The 24,247-nt window shown below is 48.1% G+C and overlaps 1 protein-coding gene across 2 annotated transcripts in view; it reads right to left on the bottom strand.

The window, feature by feature from the left end:
- Positions 1-24,247, bottom strand: part of TULP4 (TUB like protein 4) — a 276,958-nt gene that overhangs the window by 57,326 nt on the left and 195,385 nt on the right. The gene's annotated exons all lie outside the window — the stretch shown is intronic.

The following is a 24,247-nucleotide window of genomic DNA, read 5'->3' as shown; positions in this document are numbered from 1 at the left end:
GAATGAGTTATTCAGTTAATGTGCAACATTTTGGGAGATAGTGGGAGAATATCCACCAACAACCGTGGTAAAAGACAGTAAGATCCATCAACTGGAACTAGATCATTATAGTCCAGGAGGAAGGCAGCATGTTACACTTTCAGGAAAAAACAGAGCACTTCCCACCCACTATATCAAACACAAAATGGACAATGTGAGGATATTTCTTGTTCAAAAATTGTATTTGTGCACAAAGTCCACAGAAACTAAACTTGACCATATCTTGTGCCCCAATGTTTGAGCAAGTTAAGGTCTCTGTGTTCAGAGGATTTTAGAAGACTTGCAACCAACAATAAATATAACAACAAATCTATGAAAAGACAAATGCATTATTCAAGGAGGCTGCTGCTATCACATAGTTCTGAGACAAGTCTGTTTTAGGCAAATTTAACTGAATAACTTGAAATATAGTGAGTTCCAAAAAGGAATTAAAAGTAGTTTTATGTACATGTGCCCCTTATTATACTACATATTTTTGTCATTTTACCATTACATTTTTCAATATTTCAAATGTGCTTCTTTATCCTGTTGCTGTGTAAAACCCATATAAATAAAAAGGGAAACTGACTAACTATGCAGGGGAAAATGCACAAATTAATCAAGTTGAGGACAAAGAAAATACAGATTTTATTTTCTCATCAGTTCCAGTTATCTTAGCTTCTGTGGTACAAATAGGACTTTAAAAAGGGGGGAAAGCTTTTCATGGCTGGAAGTTTTTTAAAAAAAAATTAGAACAATGAAAGTCAAATCTTGTTCTCACCTATACCAGTGCAAACCTGGAGTAACTTTACAGTGGAACTTCAATGAAGGCCTCATTGAAGGCAACAGAATTATTCCAAATAGGTCAACGTAGAATTTGAACCATTAACTTTAATCACTATGTACTACAAATGCTCATGTGTGAAATTCTGATTAATGTATATGCTAAGTAATGTGGTTTGGTTACCAACCTGCCAATATACTCTTCGGCTGTGTCTACATTGGCACCCTTTTCCGGAAAAGGGATGCTAATGAGACCAGTCGGAATTGCAAATGCCCCGGGGATTTAAAATTTTCCCTACAGCATTTGCGTGAACATGGCTGCCGCTTTTTTCCGGCTCAGGGCTTTGCCAGAGAAAAGCGCCAGTCTAGATAGGTATCTTTTGGAAAATAAAGCCTTTTCCGGAAGATCTCTTATTCCTGATTTTAAGTAGGAATAAGGATCTTCCGGAAAAGGCTTTATTTTCCAAAAGATACCTGTCTAGACTGGCGCTTTTCTCCGGCAAAGCCCCGAGCCGGAAAAAAGCGGCAGTCATGTTCATGCAAATGCCGCGGAGAAAATTTAAATCACCGGGGCATTTGCAATTCTGACTGGTCTCATTAGCATCCCTTTTCCGGAAAAGGGTGCCAATGTAGACACAGCCTTTAAGTATTAGGGTGGGAATTCTCTCTTTTTGTTCAGCCAAACCTTCCCCACCTCCATTTGTATGTCTCTCACACATCTTTTTTGACTACAGGTTTCAGAGGTAGCCGTGTTAGTCTGTTCCAGCAAAAAAACCAAGGAGTCCAGTAGCACCTTAAAGACTAACAGTTTCATTATGGCATAAACTTTTATGGGTTGCAACTCACTTCATCAGATGCATGAAGTAAAAGAAAAAGAAACAGATAGGGATACAGAGATGGGAGTGTTTCATTTTCTACATAACAGAATAATGGACACAAATCAGACATCCAGAATGGTAACAAAAAACCAGAGGGAGAACATTTTAATCTTTCTGGACACATAGGCTACCTCCAGACTGCATCCCTCTGTCAGCAGAGGGGGATGACTATTCAAATCTAAGGGCAGTATGAAAGGAGACAAAAAGATGTGAATACAACAAGGAGTCCAGTGGCACTTTAAAGGCTAACACTTTTATTGTGGCATAAGCTTCTGTGAGTTGCAACTCACTTCATCAGATGAATGAAATGAAAGAAAAAGGAACAGCAGGGATACAGAGATGCAAGTGTTTCATCAGAGCTAATTCAGTCAGGGTATATGTGAGTAAGAAGGTGAGACTACCTTCCCAGTTCCTGTTCAGACCCATTCTGATGGTGTCAAATGTGCATATGAATTTCAGCTTAGCAGTTTCATGTTACAGCCTGTTTTTGAAGGTTTTTTTTATTTGAGGATGGCAACTTTCAAGTCTGTAACTGTGGCTACCTCCCAACTGCATCCCTCTGTCGCCAGAGGGATGCAAATAAAGCACTTAGAAAGTGCAAATGAGCCCGGGATTTAAACATCCTGGGCTTCATTTGCATACTCACATTCCAGTGTTGTGCTGATCAAGCGCCATTTCTAAAGTGAAAGTGCTGTGTAGCCCTGGTTCTTCCGACAGCGGGAAGCTTTTTCGACAGATCCTGTACTCCTCAAAAAATGAGTACAGGATCTGTTGAAAAAACTCCCCGCTGTCAGCAGAACCGCGGCTACACAGCACTTTCACTTTAGAAATGGCACGTGATCGGCACAGCGCCGGAATGTGAGTATGCAAATTAAGCCCAGGATATTTAAATCCTGGGCTCATTTGCACTTTCAAAGAGCTTTATTTGCATCCCTCTGGCGACAGAGGGATGCAGTTGGGAGGTAGCCACAGTTACAGACTTGAAAGTTGCCATCCTCAAATAAAAAAAACCTTCAAAAACAGGCTGTAACATGAAACTGCTAAGCTGAAATTCATATGCACATTTGACACCATCAGAATGGGTCTGAACAGGAACTGGGAAGGTAGTCTCACCTTCTTATTCACATATACCCTGACTGAATTAGCTCTGATGAAACACTTGCATCTCTGTATCCCTGCTGTTCCTTTTTCTTTCATTTCATTCATCTGATGAAGTGAGTTGCAACTCACAGAAGCTTATGCCACAATAAAAGTGTTAGCCTTTAAAGTGCCACTGGACTCCTTGTTGTCTTCACATCTTTTTGTCTCCTTTCATACTGCCCTTAGATTTGAATAGTCATCCCCCCACGTTTCTGTGCACAAAACCCTCTATTTCTCTTTCCATCACCTCTAGCTGTTCATCTTCCACAAAGCCGTCCAAAGATAATTACCGCTTTAACTCATGCCACTATACACAGATATTTTTGACCAATCTACTTTGAATTTGATCTGATTGTAAAACTGACTAAATTTGAGCGATTGCCACGAGTATTCATTCATATTTGTTTGTGAATTACCAAGCATTGTGGGTGCTTAGTATTAATGTTGTCAACATGAGATTTTTGACAGCTTAACTACTGTAGCAGTAAGGAAAGCATTTGATACAGTTCCACGGGATATTAGTAGTTACATTGGAGAAGATGGGGATTAATATAAAAATCAGAAGGTAGGTAAGGAACTGGTTAAAGAGGAGGCTACTATGGGTCATGCTGAAATGTGTCAGACTGAAGGGATGTTGTTAGTAGAGTTTCTCAAGATTTGATCTTGCGACAAATCTTGTTTAACATTTTCTTTACATCACCTGGGTACGTATTTAGTGTAAAGTACAAGGTCACGAGCTTAAGGACTAACAAAAATATTCACTATAAACGCAGGATTTATCACTTGACAGCTATAAAGGAGGAGAAAGACCTGGCTGTACTGATCAACCATAGGACGACTATGAGCTGCCAAAGTAATACAGTCATAAAAAAGCATTACGCAATCCCAGGACACATCATGAGAGATATTTCTAGTCGAGACCCAGAAGTATTATAACCATTGTACAAGGCACTGTTGGAATACTGTGTAGAATTCTGGTCTTCCATGTTTAAGAAAGATTCATTCAAATTGGAACAAGTGCCGAGAAGGACTACTAGCATAACCAGAAGAATGGAGAGCTTATGAGTGAAGACTTAAGCTCACCCCTGCTGAGCTGATCTGCAACACTCCAGCTATGCAAATAGCATAGCTGAAGTGAATGGACTTACCATGGCAGCTTGTGTGTGATAAGGTCCATGGGGTGCGGGGAAAGGGGAAAGGAGAGGGCTGCTCTCCCACTGACACTGGCTAGTCTTCTTGACCTGGTGGAGTACCAGTGTCAACAGGAGAGCGCTTAGAGATCAATTTATTACAGCGCTGATCCCCAGCATAGTGGAGACAGGCCCTTAAAGACCTGGTCTTACTTAGCTTGGGGACGTTAAATATCAGATAACTGAATGGTCAAGTAACCTCATGAATTCTTATTAGTTACTTGACTATACTATAGCACCCAGGGGCAGGGCCAGCAGCCAGTGTGCTCCAGCCCCACTCCCAAGGAGGCCCCTGCCACTCTGCGCTTCTGCCTCTGCATCAAAGGGCAGCAGCGTGGGGCGCCAGACAGGAGCTGCTCTGCGAGGGGAACCACTTTAAAAACCAGCTCCTGTCGCGGACTGGCTGCCTGTCACCTCACACTGTTGCCTCTGATACAGAGGCAGCAGTGCAGGGTGGCAGCAACCCCTGTCTGGGGGGTGGAGGAGCCTGACTTCCTAGACCCAGCGTGATCCAGAATTGAGCCGGGCTACCTGCCTGCCTAGCTCCTAATGCACTTTAAATAGAGAGGCACAGCAAGGGTAGGTCCCAGACCTGTCACAAGTCGGGACTGAGTCAGGCTGCTGGCCAGCCTGCTAAAAAAAATATCCTGTGGGGGAAGAGGGGGTGAGTGAAATGCATGTAGTTTATAGCATTAACCTATAAGCTTTTGCTTATTGATTAATCAACTACACTATTACATCCCTAATTTAGCTTGGCAAAAAGAAGACTGAAAGGAGTTAGGATTACAGGCAGTCCCCGGGTTACGTACAAGATAGGGACTGTAGGTTTGTTCTTAAGTTGAATTTGTATGTAAGTTGGAACTGGTACATATTGTAGGGGAAACTCTAAGCAAAGATTTCTCCAGAGCTCAGTTTTATTCTCCCACACCTCACTTCCCTCAGTCCTTTAATTCTCAAGCTGAGGTGTCTGCTGAGAAAAGCCGCTCCGCGTCTCCCTGATTTGCTGGGGGGGGGGGGGGGGCACAGCTAGTGCGCCCCCCCCCCCCCCAGAAGACCAGGCTTTCCTCGCCACGGAGGACGCAGGCAGCGGGACCACGGCGCGTCTCGGCAGTCCCGCCGCCCGCGTCCTCCGTGGCGAGAAAAGCCGCTCCGCGTCTCCCTGGTCTGCTGGGGGGAAGCACTCCCTGCGTCGCCGGAGGCAGTGACAGTGGGGGAGGCACCCCGCACTAGCTGCATTCCCCTCCCCCGTTCGTAACTAGGGATCCGACGTAAGTCAGATTGACATAACCTGGGGACTGCCTGTAATCTCTATAAAAATATCAAGGATAGAAAGGAATTATTTAAATTAAGAGCCAATGCTGCTACAAGAATAAATAAATATAAACTGGCCATCAATAAGTTTAGGATTGAAATTGCACAAATGTTTCTAACCAGCTGTGAAAGTGGAAAGAATTATATTGTAAGAGAAAGATGAATTATGTAGAAAGAATTATATTGTAAGAGAAAGATGAATTATACTGCAATATGTTTGTAGGGATGCAGATCAGAATGAAGCCAGGTGTGCCTGAGATAACAGGAAAAGGAACATTAGGTGTTAGGCAGAAAGTAATTGAGGTAACCAGAGAGATATGGACAGGAGATTGCTGTGTGCTTGATGTGGAAATGAAGACTCTTGACTAGTCTCATACTAATCATGTGAAGTTTTGCCACCTTTTAATCTTGTTAAATTGGCTTTCTTTTGACTGTATAAATCTAAGGGGTTTGAGCCTTGTATGGTACTCACATTTTCTGTGTGTATTAGAGCGGCTTTGCTAATAAACAGAGTGGTCTGACAAATCTGTGAGTCCTGTGTGTCTGACTTTGACACATCGAGGAATGAAATTCTAAAACAGCATTCTAAAAGGCAGAGTTGGGGCTTGCCTGGACACCCTGTTTATGAGAGTTTTTTTTCCAGATTTGATTATTTTCATTGCTCTTCTTTGAACTCAGTCTAGTTTCATTGAAAAGAAGACTTCACTGAGCTGTCTACAGTATCACCCAAGTTTATTTCTTGAATTGAAGTAGCTAAATTAGAACCATAAAAGATGTGTATGGTAGTTTACTTTTTTCCTCCAATGGGTATTACTTTGCATCAGTTGACAGTGGCTTTCATTTGGCATTGTGTTGCCCATTCATGTACCGTGTTTAGGTCTTTCTGTAGTTCACGATTACCTCTGGTTCTAACTTAAATAACTTGTGTCATCTGCAAATTTTGCTACCTCACTGTTAACCCCCCTTTCTAGATTATTAATAAAAATATGAAGCAACAAAAGACCTAGTACAGAACCCTGAGGAAGCCCATTGTTAATTTTTTGCCATTATGAAAATTAACCACTTAATCTTACTTTTTTCCCCTGCATTCTTGCCAGTTTTTGATACATGACAATAATTTGCTTCTAACCCCATGACTACTTATCTTTTTACAAGCCTCTAGAGTGGGACCTTATCACAGGCCTTTTGCAGATCTATATAAATTACGTCAACCTATTCTCCTTTATCTACTGCTTTACTGACAAGTTCAAAGCCTTCTAAAAGATTAGTAAAACACAATTTTCTTTTGCATAAACCATGCTGGTTAGTCCCTATCATATCACGATTTTCCAGGTGTTTTGAAATTGTTTTTTAACTATCATTTCAACCAATTTTTCAGGTATATAAATACATTGGTTTATCATTCCTTAGATCATCACTATAGGTCTTATAAAATAAAGGTACCATAAAATCTCGAGTATAATGCACACTTTTCCCCAGGGTTTTTTAGCATCAAAGTCGGGGTGTGCGTTATCTATATAGGAGGTTTTTTTAAAAAGTTTTAAACTCACCCTTGACAGGCACAAGGTGGGCGGGGGACGCTCCCCCGGCAGGCGCGAGCTCGGCGCGCCGGCAGCTGAGCGGGGGGCAGGTTTACTTCTCGTTCCTTCCCTCCCGTTCTCCTGTATAATGGGTGCGCATTATACATAGGAGTTCGGGTTTTTCATGATTTTAAGAGTCTAAACTCAGGGTGCGCACTATACATAGGTGCGCATTATACTCGAGATTTTACAGTATATCCGCTATCCTTCAATCTTCTGGGACATAAGCTGTTTTTGATGAGAGATTGCATGTTTCTGCTAGTAGTTTAGCTTCTTCAAACTTAAGTGCCTTCACTATGTGCCACCTTGGTTTGGCAACTTAAAGCATTTTAAATGGTCAGTCTGCTTCAGCACCTCTTCTGTCACCTCAATCTCTGAGAATACATGAAGAGAAAATCTTTGTTACCAAGAAAAAGCACGTAAGGGGCCGGAATGTCTCCAACATTTCGGTAAAGACTGATGCAAAGAAATAATTTAGATTCTCAGTAAAGTCTTTACCTTAATTCAGGGGTGGCCAACCAGTTAGATACTAAGAACCAAAAGAGCTGTGGATAGTAGTGCAAAGAGCCACACATCCTTCCCACATGCCCTCCCCCAGGTACCCCTACTCCCCCGGACTCTAACCCAATGCCCTCCTCCTCCCTCAGAAATAGGCATCCCCAGGCCCCTCCACTCTAACCCAATGCCTGGGTCTCACTGGAGCTCCCACTGCCATGCACTTCTCCCTCCAGGCACTGGGGCACGTGCACAAAGCGGGCATACAGCTCCAAACGAGCCATAACCCTGAGAGCCACATTTCACATGCGGCTCAAGCACCACAGGTTGGCCACCCCTGCCTTAATTCATTATTCCTTTTACCCTGGGGTGATTCAGTCTTCTTGCTTCTGCTACATTTAAAGGATCTCTTCTTGTTTTGCTTTTACAGATGTAGCTATTTGCTCTTCTAACTCATTCTGGCCCTTATAATTTCCCTTTTATAATCTGACTGCTGTAACTTATGTTCCTCTTTACTGGCTTCAATTGGGTCAGATTTCCACATTTTGAAGAATTTCTATTTAGCTTGAATACCTCTCTAGCCTTGCCATTAAGGCATATTGAATTACTCCTTGCCTTTCTTGTTCTCTTTCGTTCATCAGTACACATCTCTCTTGAAAATCTAGTAATATAAGTAGCTCCCATTTCACCTCTAAGGATTCTACTTCATTTATTTAACTTTAGGTCTTTTTGACTAATCATCTTTTCTTATTGAAATCCTCCTTTCTAAAGTTTAGTGACGCTTTTTGGTATCCTACTTTAAGGCTTCATTTGCTCTAGAATTGAAGAACTTCTTTTAAAATGTATATCTATGTATTGCTCATCACAGACCAATACCTTGACATTCTGCAAAAAAAGATACATTAATGCCTACTGCATATCCTCTCTCAGAAATGCAGTACATGGTTCAAGGAGGCTGCAACAAAAGCTCTGTTTGCTTTAATTTAGCCATCTGGCAAAACATCAGTATTCATCTAGGAATCCATCAACCTTCACCATAACACCATCATATTAACAAAGATAAATCTATTTTGTGATTTGTAATTAGACGACTGTAAGCTGATTAGAACACAAAACAAACTTACAAACGTCTACTTAAGAAAGTGTATGTAATAACAGACAAGATATAAGGAATATTATTGTACATTTCCTTGTGCCCTCGTTTATAGGCACGATACCTGAAAATTGCGTGTAACACAACAGCAATAATAGGCTGCTCCTCTGGTATTCAGCAACAACTTCAGGATTTTTTTCTTCAAACACATTCAGAGTCGCATTTCTGGCTTTATGCCTACTTCCCATGTGAAAATGCAAGGGTTGGGACACGTTCAGGAGCAGACAGCTGCTCTGCTGCAGAGTGCTTTTTATTTCCATTAAAAATTCAGCTGCTATAATATGATTCCCTGAACTTTAAAGATGGCACTGAAAGAAACGTCACCACAATTTGCAGAAAAACTTTACAGAAAATATGTTAGGTTTTCCATTACTGTCACAACCTCAAACAACTGAAAATAGCAAGGCTTCAATCTCTTTCAGGAATGAAAATGAGGCAACAGTCAACACTACTACAGGTTGAACCTCTCTAGTCTGGCCCCTTCAGGAGCTGACCGGTGCCAAACTAAGAATTTGCCGAACCAAAGGAGGTCAATAGGATATACACTCAGAAGATGAATTCTCATTTCAGGCCATTAACATTTTTCATAGGCACTGCTGAACAGGCTGCATATTTTCACATGAGAAGTTCTTAGCATAAAGATAACTATTACAAAGCTCTCAAATGACAAGACAAGACAAATGCATTGAAGATCTTGATGACAACACTATTTAAGAAATAGTGAAATAGTAAAACCAGGGTACCAAGCCAATATTGGCTTTACTCCTATTTAACATGATAATATGACAAAAGAGTAATGTAAATAATCTAGGGTATGTCTACACTACAAAGTTAGTTTGAACTAATGGACATTAGTTCGAACTAACTTTCATAGGCGCTACACTAGCGCTCCGTTAGTTCGAACTTAATTCGAACTAACGGAGCGCTTAGTTCGAACTAGGAAAACCTCATTTTACGAGGATTAAGCCTAGTTCGAACTAGCTAGTTCGAATTAAGGGCTGTGTAGACCCTTAATTCGAACTAGTGGGAGGCTAGCCCTTCCCAGCTTGCCCTGGTGGCCACTCTGGGCAACACCAGGCAAACTTGTCTGCCCCCCTCCCGGCCCCGGAGCCCTTAAAGGGCCACAGGCTGGCTACACAGTTTGTGCCAGTTGCAAGGCTGCCAGCACCCGTGCCAGCACACCCTGCACCTGACACCCATGAGCCAGCCACCCGAGGACACCCAGCCCTCCCCCTCTTCCCGGGACCAGCCTGGCGGCTCCCAGGACCCTGCCCGGGGCTGCAAGAGGCGGGCGCCCGCATGGTCTAGTGCGGAGATCGTGGACCTCATCGAGGTTTGGGGGGGAAGCCTCCAATGTCCACGATCTCTGCACTAGCCACAGGAACGCAGCAGTCTACGGCTGCATGGCTGCCAGCCTGGCCGCCAGGGGCCACCAGCGGAGTCGGGAGTAGGTGCGCTGCAAAATCAAAGACCTGCGGCAGTCCTACTCCCGGGCCTGCCTGCCAGGGGCCGACCGGGAGGCCTGCCCCCACTTCCAGGCTCTGGACCGCCTCCTGGGGGCTCATGCCGTCCCTGCCCCCCAGGACGTGATAGACCCCGGGGCAGAGGGACCGCTCCAGGAGACGGAGGAGGAGGAGGAGGAGGAGGCGGGCTCTGAGAGCCAGGAGCCTACCGGCAGCCTGCCCAAGACCCGGGACCCCCGAGGCACCCCACAGAACCGCTCGCCTGTGTCGTCCGAGGCCGGGAAGGCGTCCACCTGTGAGTACCATCGTGCTCCCCTTATGTGTACAGGGGCCTGGAGCAAGAGGGAGCCCCGGGACCGTGCACCTGGGCCTTGCCCACCACGGAGCAGCAGCTGGGGATCCTGCAGGGGCCCTGGCCTTGCAGAGGGGAGCTGGGTTTCACACACCTGGGCCCCTGGGGTAATTGACCGCTGTTCTTGTTGCACCACAGCCACAGCACCTGGGCCTGCAGGGCGCACCACCCCGCCTGCAGCAGCCACCCGCGCCCGGGCCAGCAGGAGAGCCAGGAACCAAGAGGAGTACCAGAGGCGGCACCTCCAGTTCCTGGAGCAACAGCTCCGTCTCCAGGACCACTGGGTCCAGGAGGACCTGAGGCTGCGCCAGAGGAGTTTGGAGGCCCTGGAGGAGCAGGGCCGTGCCGTGCGAGGCCACCTCCAGAGCCTGCTCGACCACTTCCCAATTCCTCCTGCTCCTGCTCCCCCTGCTCCTCCTCCTGCTCCCTCCACACCCCCTGTTCTTCCTGCCCCACCCTCCACAACCATTCCCCACCGACGCCCCCAGACCCGCAGTGTGGCGAGACGGGAGAGGCAGCCGGACTCCCACCCTTGAGCTTTCCTTTCCCTTCCTCCCTTCCCTCCCCTTCCAGCTCCCTTGTCCCAGGTTTCCCCCTCCGCTCTCCCACCCTCATTCCTCCCTTCCCCCACCCCAGTTATGTGAAATAAACATATGTTTTTGTTTGGAAAACAGGTGTCTTTATTTTACAATACGTAGGGAGGGGAAAGGGGAAGGGTGGTAAGGTGGAAGAAGGCCCCAGTGGGGCATGCAAGGGAGAGGTCAGTCCTCCTCCTCCACCTGGAAGCTCTCCCGCAGGGCTTCCCGGATCCGGACGGCCCCCCATTGGGCTTCCCGGACGGCGGCGCTGCGGGGCTGACCGTAGTGTCCAGCCATGCGGTCAGCCTCAGCTATCCAGGCTGGCAGGAAAGCCTCCCCCTTTCGCTCACACAAATTGTGGAGCGCACAACATGCTGCCACCACGGGAGGGATGTTGTGCTCGGCCAGGTCCAGACGGGTGAGGAGGCATCAAAAGCGGGCTTTCAGTCACCCGAAGGCCCCCTCCACCACGATGCGGGCCCTGGTCAGCCTGGCATTGAAGGCCTGGCGGGAGGGATTGAGGTGCCCCGTGTAGGGCTTCATCAGCCACGGCTGCAGTGGGTAGGCGGCATCCCCCACCAGGCACACGGGCATGTCCACGTCCCCGACCCTGATGTGGCGGTCGGGGAAGAAGGTCCCGTCCTGCAGCCGCTGGCACATGGAGGAGTTGCGGTACACCCGGGCGTTGTGTGCTTTGCCGGACCAGCCCACATTAATGTCCGTGAACTGGCCCCGGTGGTCACACACGGCCTGCAGGAGGATGGAGAAGTACCCCTTGCGGTTCACGTAACGGGACGCCTGGTGTTCCGGGGCACGGATGGGGATGTGCGTCCCGTCGATAGCCCCCCCGCAGTTGGGGAAGCCGAGGGCGCCGAATCCCCAGATGACAGCGTCCGGGTCGGCGAGGCGGACCACCCTGCGGAGCAGCACCTGGTTGATGGCCTTGACCACCTGTGGAGAGAGACACAGCAAAGCGCCAATGAGTGGGGCGCCCGGGTGGCTGGGAGCGTTCGTGCCCTGGCAGTGCCCCGCGCCCCACTCCCGGAAGCAACCCCCCTGGCGGCATGTAGTACGGCCGGGACAGACCGACCCCTCTGGTGCGGGATGCGTTCGCCTCCTCCCGTCCCCCCTTTGTCCCTGGGGCAGCCCATCCCCTCCTCGCAGCCCCCCTTCCCCCTGGCTCGGTGGCCGACGAGCGCCTTACCTGCATGAGCACCGCTCCGACGGTGGATCTCCCCACGCCGAACTGGTTCCCGACGGATCGGTAGCTGTCTGGTGTGGAGAGCTTCCAGAGGGCGATGGCCACCCGCTTCTGGAGGGGGATGGCGGGCCTCATGCAAGTGTCCCTTCTGCGCAGGGCAGGGGCGACCCACTCGCAGAGCTCCAGGAAGGTGTCCCTCCTCATCCTGAAGTTCTGGGTCCACTGTCGGTCCTCCCAGCGCTCCAGGACGATGGGGTCCCACCAGTCACTGCTGTTGTCCAGACGCCAGATGCGGCGGGGCACACCGGTGCCGGGGCGCCGCCGCGGCTGCTCGACAGCCCCCAGGATGGCCAGGTGGAGAGGCAAGGGGCTGACGTGCACCAGGTGGTGCCAGGCAGCCTCGAGCCATTGGTGGCAGGCTTGCAGCAGCAAGTCCAGAAAGTGCACCAGAAGGTGCAGGGTGAGCTCTGGCTCCATGTTGCCACCTGCGGCGGCGTCCCCGAAGGGAAGCACCGACACAGATGGGCACAGAGACCAACGCTTTGCTGTCCCTCGGCGAGGTTGGCAAGCAAGCAGGAAAAGCTGAGAACCGGCTGTCCGGGGGGGTCCCTTTAAGCACGAGCCTCAGATAGCCTCAGACAGCAGCCACACAACGCAACTACTGACCTGATGCCGGTCAGAACCGGTTTCAGCCGCCCTTAAATGCCCCCCTGCGTCCAATCAGTGTGGACGCGCTAGTTCGAATTAGCAAAACGCTAATTCGAACTAGTTTTTAGTTCTAGACGCGTTAGTTCGAATTAGCTTAGTTCGAATTAACTAATTCGAACTAAGTTAGTTCGAATTAGCGCTGTAGTGTAGACGTACCCCTGGAGACTTAATAGCTTCTACCTACAGCCAAAAATATATGTAGTCTCTACTTCGAGATCCCAAATAGCAAACTGACTTTGGACATGAGAGAATGGAGTCACTTGCTCATGCAAAACAGGTAAATGTGCATAAACTGTTTGAATGCAGACAAGTTATGTGAAGTTTCATTTCTTTATACATCAATAATTAAGCCTGGACTAGTTCTGAATCTCATTACACAAAGTACATATACATCTCTACATTTTTCCATGATACTCAAGATGCACATTAGTACATCATGGTAAACCAATTAGATTATTAAATGAAGAGAATGGCCCTCCACAGAAACACTTGGCTTTAAGACATGCCGACTTTTGATTGACAATATATCTCAGTTACAATATACAGAGACAACTTCTGTAAGACATGCAGTGCTAATGTGTTATGTTTAAAACCTCAATAAAACATGTATACAAACATAAAAATGGGAATAGCTTGAAGGTTTCGGGTAGATAATCAGCTGTTTCTACAAATCTTTAGATAATAAGAGATGGGATTCCAGAGTCTGGATTACAGAGTTTAGAAACCTGCAATAACAGTGAGGTTTCTGTAAGAAGCATGGTTATCCCCTTTTACGCAATTCCTCAAACCAGAAGGGCTGTTAGGATATGCACATATGATCACAGAAAGATACTTTCTTCACATACATTAGGATAGTAGTAGTGTAAACCACAGGGTAAGTTTTACTGGTAATTGTTTGATGTGTGAGCACCATTAATTCTACTAAAAACCACTCAATCAAGCAGTGGAAGCCAGCTGATACTCCACACTCACACACACACTTGGCAGCCTCCTGCACTGTCTTCAAGACAAGACTTCTTTAGAAATTTCCTGAAAGACAGCATACACCCACTCTACTTCCCTCAGGGTATGTCTACATTACCACCCTAGTTTGAACTAGGGTGGTAATGTAGGCAACCGGAGTTGCAAATGAAGCCCGGGATTTGAATTTCCCGGGCTTCATTTGCATAAAGCCGGGCGCTGCCATTTTTAAATGTCTGCTAGTGCAGACTCCGTGCCACGTGGCTACACACGGCACGGACTAGGTAGTTCGGACTAGGCTTCCTAGTCTGAACTACCGTTACTCCTCGTGAAACGAGGAGTAACGGTAGTTCAGACTAGGAAGCCTAGTCCGAACTACCTAGTCCGTGCCGTGTGTAGCCACGTGGCACGGAGTCTGCACTAGCAGACATTTAAAAATGTAGTGTAGTGGCGCGGCGCGGACATTTAAAAATGGCGGCGCCCGGCTTTATGCAAATGAAGCCCGGGAAATTCAAATCCCGGGCTTCATTTGCAACTCCGGTTGCCTACATTACCACCCTAGTTCGAACTAGGGTGGTAGTGTAGACTTACCCTCAGAGAGGTTGCTAAGGAATTGTCCATATAGAAACAGAAAAGGCAGGCTAGAAATGCCATCCTCAGTTTTGGGGTTTGCATAATTTTTTAAAAATTTTGAATGATGTCCTACCAAGACGGATGGCACTTTGGATTAGTGAAATCGCAATGGAGAAAGACTTAGCAGGCAAAATATACATTGTTTTGGTTCTATTACTTCGGAATTCAATAGGTGGTTATTTTTATACAGTCAGATCGTGGCCAGCTTAGCTCTCCATGCAAGATGTAAGGGTCAAAAAGGGTCTGTCTACACTACCACCCTAGTTCGAACTAGGGTGGTTAATGTAGGCAACTGAAGTTGCAAATGAAGCCTGGGATTTAAATATCCCGGGCTTCATTTGCATCTTGCCGGGCGCCGCCATTTTTAAAGCCCCGCTAGTTCGGACTCCGTGCCTGCGGCTACACGCGGCACAGAGTAGGTTGTTTGGATTAGGCTTCCTATTCCGAACTACCGTTACTCCTCGTGGAACAAGGTGTACCGGTAGTTCGGAATAGGAAGCCTAATCCAAACTACCTACTCCGTGCCGCACGTAGCCACGGGCACGGAGTCCGAACTAGCGGGGCTTTAAAAATGGCGGCGCCCGGCAAGAGGCAAATGAAGCCCGGGATATTTAAATCCCGGGCTTCATTTGCAACTTTGGTTGCCTACATTAACCACCCTAGTTCGAACTAGGGTGGTAGTGTAGACATACCCTAAATGCCTTAACTCTCGGTCACTCTAAAGACTTCCCAGACCTGGAGTTTAATATAGAGGGGTAAAGAGTCATTGCACACGTGCTACTCTCTCCAACCTGAGCAAGTGGGAAGGGAATATGCAGGAAAGGTTGGGACAAGTGAAAATGAGTCAGCCTGGAGAGGGAGTAAGTAATAACCTGCTACAGATGTAGACCACTAATAGATGGCTACCTCCCTCCGAAGCAAGAAGGCAGGGAAGCAATCATTCCTTCTCAACTGATGCAACTCAAATGTCAGAACACTGACAAGAAACTAGCTCTCGGGTGAATATCAGCTGCCTTAAGATGGAACCCAGAAAAAGAGGGAAGAGATGGTGGTCAGAACATAGGAATACTTTAAATAGTTAACTGAGATGTGTTCCTCGCCTTTAGAGGAGGCAGCCAGCTCCCATTCATCAAAGTAACATGAAGCCTCAAGGTCCTGTCGGTCTTCTCCCTAAGCCTAGAAGACCAGAAAGCACCAATATTGAAAAAAATAAATCTTATTTCACTTTAGCTTGCTGGCAAACTTCATCCTTTCCCCTCGAATTCATAGGTGGATCTTATTATACAGAGTTGCCACCCACATCTACTTCCTCTACTACTCCTGCCTGTTTGTGAGCGGCAGGTGAAGCTGCACATGGCCCCTGGCAGGTTCCTTCAGCACTTGTACCAAGAAGGTGTCCCCTATATTCTCCAAAAACATCCTGGATTGTGTGTGTATTGCTGTGTTGGTGTCCCAACAGATGACCTGCTCAACATTCCTGCCAAAAATGAATAAAACCTTTTAATTGTTTTCAAATATCAACAAGCAGTGCTTTCCCCCCAAAAAACAGAGATGTGTCAGAGACGCCATGAAATCCTTTAGTAACTTCACTATTGCTACTGAGTTTATGTGGAAGGTGTTTCCCCAAATGCCTGTGTAAAAGGGAGGGCTTGGAAGAGCACCCAAAGCTTAATAAATCTGAGTTAAGGTCATCAAAGGGCAGAAGTAATTTCCAAAATTGTCTGCCAATATCCACTTGAAGCTGGAACACAGAGACACAAGCAGCATTTGTGTTTATAGGTGATGTCTTCGGTCCAGTCACAGGATGTACAAACACATTCATCCTCAAATAGCGCCTGCACTTCCTCTCAGCCTGAACCCACAGCAAATGTTCCTCAGAAGGCTCCATTCTCTCCTTTACCTAATACCCACATTGGCTACCCTCTGAACAGAGTCTAGTTCAGGGTCACTGTCAAAGGCTTCAATAGGATAAATTCTAAACAGAACACATCAACTGCTCTTAAAGCTACACAGGAATCATAGAAGGCCTGGGTAGAATGTGTTTAGTCTTTACTCTAAACAAAGTCCCCTGAGGACAGAGGTGAAGCCGAGGGAAGCATCTGTTGTGCTACTGAACTGATGATGTGGTTGCTCGTTGTACACAACACAACTGTCAGTGCCTGGCTGCAAAGCGGTGGTGTGCTCCGAGTTCTGCCACCTTCTATCATCCTTATCCTAGAAAGTTGTGTGCTTTGAAAATGGTGCAACACCATCCACTCAATATAAAAAAGGCAAGAGAGAGATCAGGAACCAAAACACGAAAGGAAATGGTTTAAAGACCTGAAGAAAGCACAAAGAAACCTATTATTTCTGGAATAAATGCATAATGCATCTTAAAATAATCAAAAAGAGAAAAAGAAAAAGAAAGAGGCCAAAAACATCCACTAAACTAGCATCCCTTTCTTTCTTACAGCTCCGACACTGTTATATGGTGCCTTAACAGTCAAGTTACAAAACAAAGAATACAAAACATTACTTGTTTCCAACATTTATAAATATATATGCATCAAGAATAGGCTTAACCTGCCGTCTCATCAAAAGCCTTTAAACATTCTGAGTATATATAAAAACCCCACATTTTGTCTAGAAAAAACTGCATTAGGACATTAAACATTCATAAAACTCTTAGCACGAACAACCTGAGGTCATTCATTTTAATGACATTCCACCTATGAAAGCCTGAAATGCTTCCAAAATAGTCCAAAAATACTAAGCTTTTAAAATTGTGCAGGGATTATCTGTTTTTCTAAATAAAAGAACTGGTCCTGAAAGCCAACTGAAATGTACTTTTCCTGTAGTCTACTTGCTTTTTTGATGGTATTGTGCTCCACTATTCAGCACAAAGCACATAATCCCTTTTATATGTAATTTAACCACTGCATTCCTTACGGATTGAATAAAGTGCCTAATTTAGGTAACACTTCCCACTAGGGATGTTATTTTATAGTCATTTCAATGATCAATCAATAAGCCTAGGTTTATCGTTTAATCAAAATGACTACATACACATACACACCCTTTGCTGCCTCTGTGTCAGAGGCAACAAGGTGGGAGGGAGGGGGGGGAGGCTTGAGTGGGAGCCAGTGCCTGTGGGCAGCCAGGTTTTAAGTTGGTTCTCCATGCGTGCCAGTTCCAGTGGAGCCACTCCCCTCCCCCCACCTCCCCATGAGGGGGGTAGGTGAAAGCCAATACACTTGTGGTGCGTCTAGACTGGCAAGATTTTGCGCAAAAGCAACTGCTTTTGCGAAAAAACTTGCCAGCAGTCTACACTGGCCGCTTGAATTTGCACAAGAGCACTGACGTTCTAATGTAAGAATTCAGTGCTCTTGTGCAAATACTTTGACGCTCCTGCTCAGGGATAAGCCCTCTTGCACAAGAATACTTGCGCAAGAGGGCCAGTGTAGACAGGCACCTTAATTTTTTGCGCAAGAAAGCCCAATGGCTAAAATGGCCATTGGAGCTTTCTTGCGCAAAAGTGTGTCTACACTGGGCACGGATGCTTTTGCGCAAAAGCATCCATGCCAATCTAAATGCTCTTTTGCAGAAATACTTTTAACAGAAAAGCTTTTTCGTTAAAAGTATTTGCGCTAAATCTTGCCAGTCTAGACGTAGCCTTGGTGAACTGGCTCCATGGAGCTGCCTCCCTCCCAACAGAAACATTGGGGAGGGGGATGCAGGAGCTAGTGCTGGGTAGGGAGGAACGGTCTAATGAGCACTGGATTCACAGAACTGCCTTCTCCTACTCTCCAGGTGCTGCTGCCTCTGTATCAGAGGCAGCAGCTCGAGGTGGAAGAGAGCTTCCTAGGATTAGGGTTGGGAGCCAGGAGCGCACTGGCTGTCAGCACCACCCCTGGAAGGAGCATTTTAGTAACTGTATGTGGCAGACCACAGCCTCTGAACTGCAACTATCTTATAGAAGGCAGCTATATTGGGAGGTGGGCTAATGCCTTCTTGTTTCCCAATTAGACTCACCTGAACACAGCCTGGCACTCAAGGGAGACAATGGAGGCCTAATTAGGAGTCAACCTGCAACACGGGTTAATTAAGCACCTGTTGCTAGTTAAGGCCTCTAGGCCCCTATAAAAGGTTTCCTCCCAGGCACCACAAGGGAGAGTCTTGAAAGGTGCAGGGGAGAGTTGGAGAGCCAAGCCCCAAGGTAAAAGGCAGAAGATAATAGAAAGAAGTGGTGGGTGAAATTGCCCAGGGGAGAGGTAGAGGTATTAGGGTGGAGGCAAGAAGCCCTGCCAGCAACCCCTCCTATAGGGCCCCTGGGCCAGAGACCAGTGGAGTAGGTGGGCCTGGACTCCCACCCCCCTTCTCTTGGAGGATTACCCCGCCGGGGAGACAGGAACAGACCAAAGGCCAGGAAAAGGGAGTTTGTCCTCCCACCCCCACCTCAGGTCTTGCCTGTGATGAGAATGACTCTGTAAGCAGGGACCCTTGACTCTGGTGAAGTACCAAGGCAACAAAGGGGTCACCGTGAGTCTCTGAGGCACACAACAAGCAGTCAAAAAGTGCAGAACCCATGGGGGGCTGACAAGGGACTTTGTCACGTGTAACTGCTAAAAACAGTTGCAACTACACAATTATTAAAATAGCCGATAACTAACATCTCTACTTCCCACATACCATGAAAATTCTGCAGCTCTTTTTCCCCAGTGATTTGTGCACTGTATCAATGGAAATGTTTTGTTGAATCTTCTAATAGATTACAATGTCTTCACTACAATTTTAAGTGTTTCCAATCATCCTAAATATGTACAATGTGCACAGTGCATTCAAAATGTTGACTGGGGAAAAATCATATTTGAGTTTGCAAAGAAACAAAAATATAGATGTTGCTTAGCATTTTTAAAAGCTGTTTTGTACAAGCAGTCCCCGGGTTACGTACAAGATAGGGACTGTAGGTTTGTACTTAAGTTACTTAAGTCGGAACTGGCGTCCAGATTCAGCCGCTGCTGAAACTGACCAGTGGCTGACTACAGGAAGCCGGAGGCAGAGTTTCTCTGCCCCGGGCTTCCTGGAATCAGCCGCTGGTCAGTTTCAACAGCAGCTGACTTGGGGACGCCTGAGACAGAGCAGCTGGAGCGCTGCCGGGTAGGTCCAGTAGCGCCGCTCCTAGGCGCTACTGAACCAACCCAGCAGCACCCCAGCTGCTCTGCTCCAGGCGTCCTGATTCAGCCGCTGCTGAAACTGACCAGCAGCAGCTGAATCAGGACGCCTGGGGCAGAGCAGCTGGGGTGCTGCCGGGTTGGTCCAGTAGCGCCTAGGAGCAGCTCTGCGGGACCAACTGGCAGCACCCCAGCTGCTCTACCACAGGCGTCCGCGAGAAAAGCCTGGTCTGCTGGGGGGGTGCGCACTAGCTGCGCCCCCCCCCCCCCCAGCAGACCATGGAGACGCAGGCGGCGGGACCAAGAGGCGCCACGGTGCTGCTACCCAGGTCCTCCGCAGCTTTGCTCTGCCTGCATCTCCCTGGTCTGCTGGGGGGGGGGGGGGGGGGCAGCAGACCAGGGAGACGCAGAGCAAAGCCGCGGAGGACCCAGGCGGCGGGACCGCCCAGACGCGCCAGGGTCTTGCCCGGGTCCTCTGCGGCTTTGCTCCCCGTCTCCCTGGTCTGCTGGGCCCCCCCCCCCAGCAGACCAGGGAGATGCGGAGCAGCTTTTCTCGCCTCGGAGGACGCGGGCGGCGGGACCGCGGCGCGTGTGGGCGGTCCCGCCGCCCGCGTCCTCCGGGGCGAGAAAAGCCCCGTTCGTAAGTACCCATCCAACATAAGTCGGATCCGCGTAACTCGGGGACTGCCTGTATAAGCCTGTAAAAAACAATAGTAGGAGCTGGGGAAGACTTTAATAAAGAAAAAACAAATCCATTGATTATACTCTCAGCTCTAACATCCTGCTATTTTTCATCTCCTTGCCACCACCTCCATATTTCACATAATTAGGGCAAATTCCCCTCTCCCTGTCACTGGTACATATACATAGCTCCCTTTCATCATTCTGTTAACTAAGAGTCCTGTCTTCAAGATTTTTTCAGAGTTAGATGCATGTGCATAATTAAACTTGATAAATGCAAGCACTACAGTATCTGAATCATGCTGTTACAGCATGTGACAAATAATGATATGGTAAATGGAAACACAATCCATATGTCAGTACATTATTTAAAATAAGAGTTGGGGAAAACAGCATAATGGACCACATATGACGCATAATTTTTGAACACTCAGAACGCCATTATTTCTAAACTAGATTTTTTTTCCAGCTATGACAAAGCTACTTGCCCCTATTTCAGATGAAGTTCAATACAGCTCCTTCCCTGATGAGGAAGAAGCAAATGCAATGTGTGTGTTATAGGACAAGGCATGGAGATTCAAGAGAGGCACAGTGGGAGTTTGCACCATGGCAGTTTACACTATGACCACGGATGGATTTGCCTGTCAGTTTCCTCTACAAAATGAGGAGTACAGGCATTCCCCGGGTTACGTACAAGATAGGGACTGTAGGTTTGTTCTTAAGTTGAATCTGTATGTAAGTCAGAACAGGCGTCAGCCGCTGCTGAAACTGATCAGTTTCAACCACGGCTGAATCTAGACACCAGTTCTGACTTACATACAGATTCAACTTAAGAAACCCAAGCGTCCCCAAGTCAGCTGCTGCTGAAACTGATCAGCGGCTGATTCCAGGAAGCCTGGGGCAGAGCAACTCTGCCTCGGGCTTCCTGTAGTCAGCCGCTGGTCAGTTTCAGGAGCAGCTGACTTGGGGACGCCTGGGGCAGAGCAGCTGGGGTGCTGCCGGGTTGGTCCGGAGCGGCGCTGCGGGACCGACCCGGCAGCCCCCAGCTGCTCTACCCCAGGGGTAGGCAAGAAAAGCCTGGTCTGCTGGGGGGGGGGGGAATAGCTGCACCCCCCCCCAGCAGACCAGGGAGATGGGGGTGGTGGGACCGCCCAAGTCCTCCACGGCTTTGCTCCGTCTCCCTGGTCTGCTGACCTGGGAGACGCGGAGCAAAGCCGCAGAGCACGCGGGCAGCGGGACAGTCCAGGCGCGCCGTGGCTGTCCCACTGCGGGCGTGCTCCGAGGCTTTGCTCCCCATCTCCCTGGTCTGCTGGTCAGGAGACGGGGAGCAAAGCCGTGGAGCACGCCCGCAAGGGGACAGCTCAAGCGCGCCCGGGCTGTCCCGCTGTGGGCGTGCTCCAAGGCTTTGCTCCCCGTCTCCCTGCAGACCAGGGAGACGGGGAGCAGCTTTTCTCGCCCCGGAGGACGGGGGCGGCGGACCGCGGCGCATCTGGGCATCCCGCCACTCCCGTCCTCCAGGGCGAGAAAAGCGCCGTTCGTAACTGTGGATCTGACGTAAGTCGGATCCACATAACTCGGGGACTGCCTGTAGACCAAGGTATTCCAGGGAGCTGAAACAGGGACTGAAGTCACTTCTCTTTGCAGACTAACTCCATAGGCAGACATCCCAACTCTTGCAAATCTATCACAAGAATTTCTAAGCACAATTAAGTCTCATTCATGATCTCTCAATAGATCTACCGAATTTCAGAATTTTTTTCCTACTGGCAGGGCTGGCCTTAGAGTAGCAGTGGGGAACCTGCGGCCCCCAGCTTGCCTGGATCTGACCTGAGGCTCAGGGCTCTCTCCTCCCCCTCCCCCCCGACCCGACACTGAAGAGCGCAGGCTGGCACTCCAGCCCCTCTGTCATCTCCCCATGGGCTGCAGCACACTATCTACTAGCCTGGGTTCCCCTAGACCCTGGAGATTTTTCACCTTCCTCTGTAGCATGGGGTACAGATCACAGCTGGAGGATTCTCTGCATCTTGGGGTCTTCAAAGTATTTGAAGGCTTCAATATCTGAGATATAAGTGAGAGGATTATTCTAGGAGGGGTGGGTGAGATTTTGTGGCCTGCACTGTGCAGGGGGTCAGACTAGATGATCATAATGGTCCCTTCTGACCTTAAAAGTCTATGAATCTATGAGTCTATGAGGTTATGCGGAGCAAGAGGAATTTGGGGAATGTCTTTCTCCTCCTTTGTTGGGGCCATGTCAGTGAGGGTTTGTTTTTGTTTGTTTTTTTGCTTCTCACTTGCGTGCAGCTTTCGACTGATTTTTCTGTGTGTCAGTGGCCCCTGCCCCAAAAAGGGTTCCCCATCTCTGCCTTAAAGGCCACCATAGTCAGGGGATGCCATCTGGGTGTCGCAAGCTGGCAGGCCTGGGCTGCCGGAGCAGGAATGAGTGCAGGACAATGCTTCTCAGAGCTGCCAGCCAGGTGGGAAGTAGTACACAGCTTGGCTCGCCCCTGTGGAACCAGGAGAACAGCTTCTAGGTCTCCCTTTCCTGCAGGCATGTTGGTCAGAGGGTGTACGTCTGAGGAAGCCCCCAGGCTCAGAAACTCCTCCTTATACACCTCAGCGTGGTGGCTACTGGCCCGGCATCCAGTCCTGAAGGCACAGGCACTGGGGATTGGTGCCTGTAGAAGGAGCCATCATGATGACACAAGAAGCTCCTCCAGCCCTGTGATATCCAGGGCTGGTCATGTAACACAGGCTCTGTGCAGGAAACTTGACTAAGGACAGAGACTTACCCGACCACTCAGCCCTGCCTCCATGTATGGTCCTACAGCAGAGAGAGGAAGAGGAGGTGTCAGGGAAAAGCTGCTGTTGGTTGGTTGGATCTTCTCCTATACTTGGGAGAAGCCCTGAGGGTGAAAGCATTTTACAGGAAGGTAGAATCAGTGAGGTAATGTTGGTGGGTCCAGGGAAGGCGAGAAACCCCAGGGCAGCATGCTAGGGGATGGAATCAAGATAGTCATAAGGAAATGGTTAGCAGGTGTAGCCAGACATGAACCCCATCTTGTTCTCCCCCCCCCCCCCCCCCCCCCCCAGAGAGCAAGAGAAAGGCAGTCAGCCTTTGATGCCCTCGGAATGCAGGTGTGCTGCCTGTCCCTGACTCTACCATAAACAGAAACCAGACAGTAAATGGGCTAGCTGACGACCCAGGGCCTCCCGCCACCCTGATGGCTAGTACCAGTAATTGACACGCCTGCACTGTCCCAGGAGAGGAATCTTCGCCCATCACATACCAGAGGTGCCCATTGTCTGCATTTTCCCAGGTGTGAATTATGCTTTGCACCCTTCGTGGGAAACTTGGCATTCAAAGCCATTTTTCCTAATTAGCCACTTGAGACCAGGAAGAAGCCTACATGACCCAAGGGATATAAAGAGGGGTTTAGTAGCCCACCCTATTTGAGCTCCAATCATCTACACCTGCTGGCAGGTATTGATTGTCTCCCGAGGTCTGTGGGACGCCCAACCTCGCCCTACTTCTTCCCGAGGGATTGAGAGAAAGACGCTGGCCACGCCAAGTCTGGAACGCAGGGGTGAGAATTATACCTGCTAGGTGTCTATTTTGCATGCATTTAATAAGAGCTCAGAGAACCAAAAGGGTTTCATGGTACCTGTAAGTGACTTATTAGTGTAATTTCTGTCCTGTCCTGTGTAGTGGCTGTGTTATCTGTAACACAGTAGTAGCATTTAACAGCTAAGTTTACCCTGTAACAATAAAATAGTAACTGTTTAAGCTTTCACCTGACTCCTTCAGTTGCTGTAACAGAACCAAGCACAATTTTAAAAAGAACTCCAGCTGGTCATAAGGGACAGGTATAGGGAGAGCTTGGGTGTTTTGGATCGTGTCACTCCCAGGTGACAGATCCATTGGGGCATCTCTCAGTCTTCCCTAGACTGCCCGCTGCGAAGGGATCCTGTATCT

The sequence above is a fragment of the Pelodiscus sinensis genome, chromosome 3, assembly GCF_052426305.1.
Source record: "Pelodiscus sinensis isolate ZL-2025 chromosome 3, ASM5242630v1, whole genome shotgun sequence".
Taxonomy (NCBI): domain Eukaryota; kingdom Metazoa; phylum Chordata; order Testudines; family Trionychidae; genus Pelodiscus; species Pelodiscus sinensis.
The sequence above is the reverse complement of the archived record's forward strand: the minus strand, read 5'-3'. Positions and strand labels throughout refer to the sequence as shown.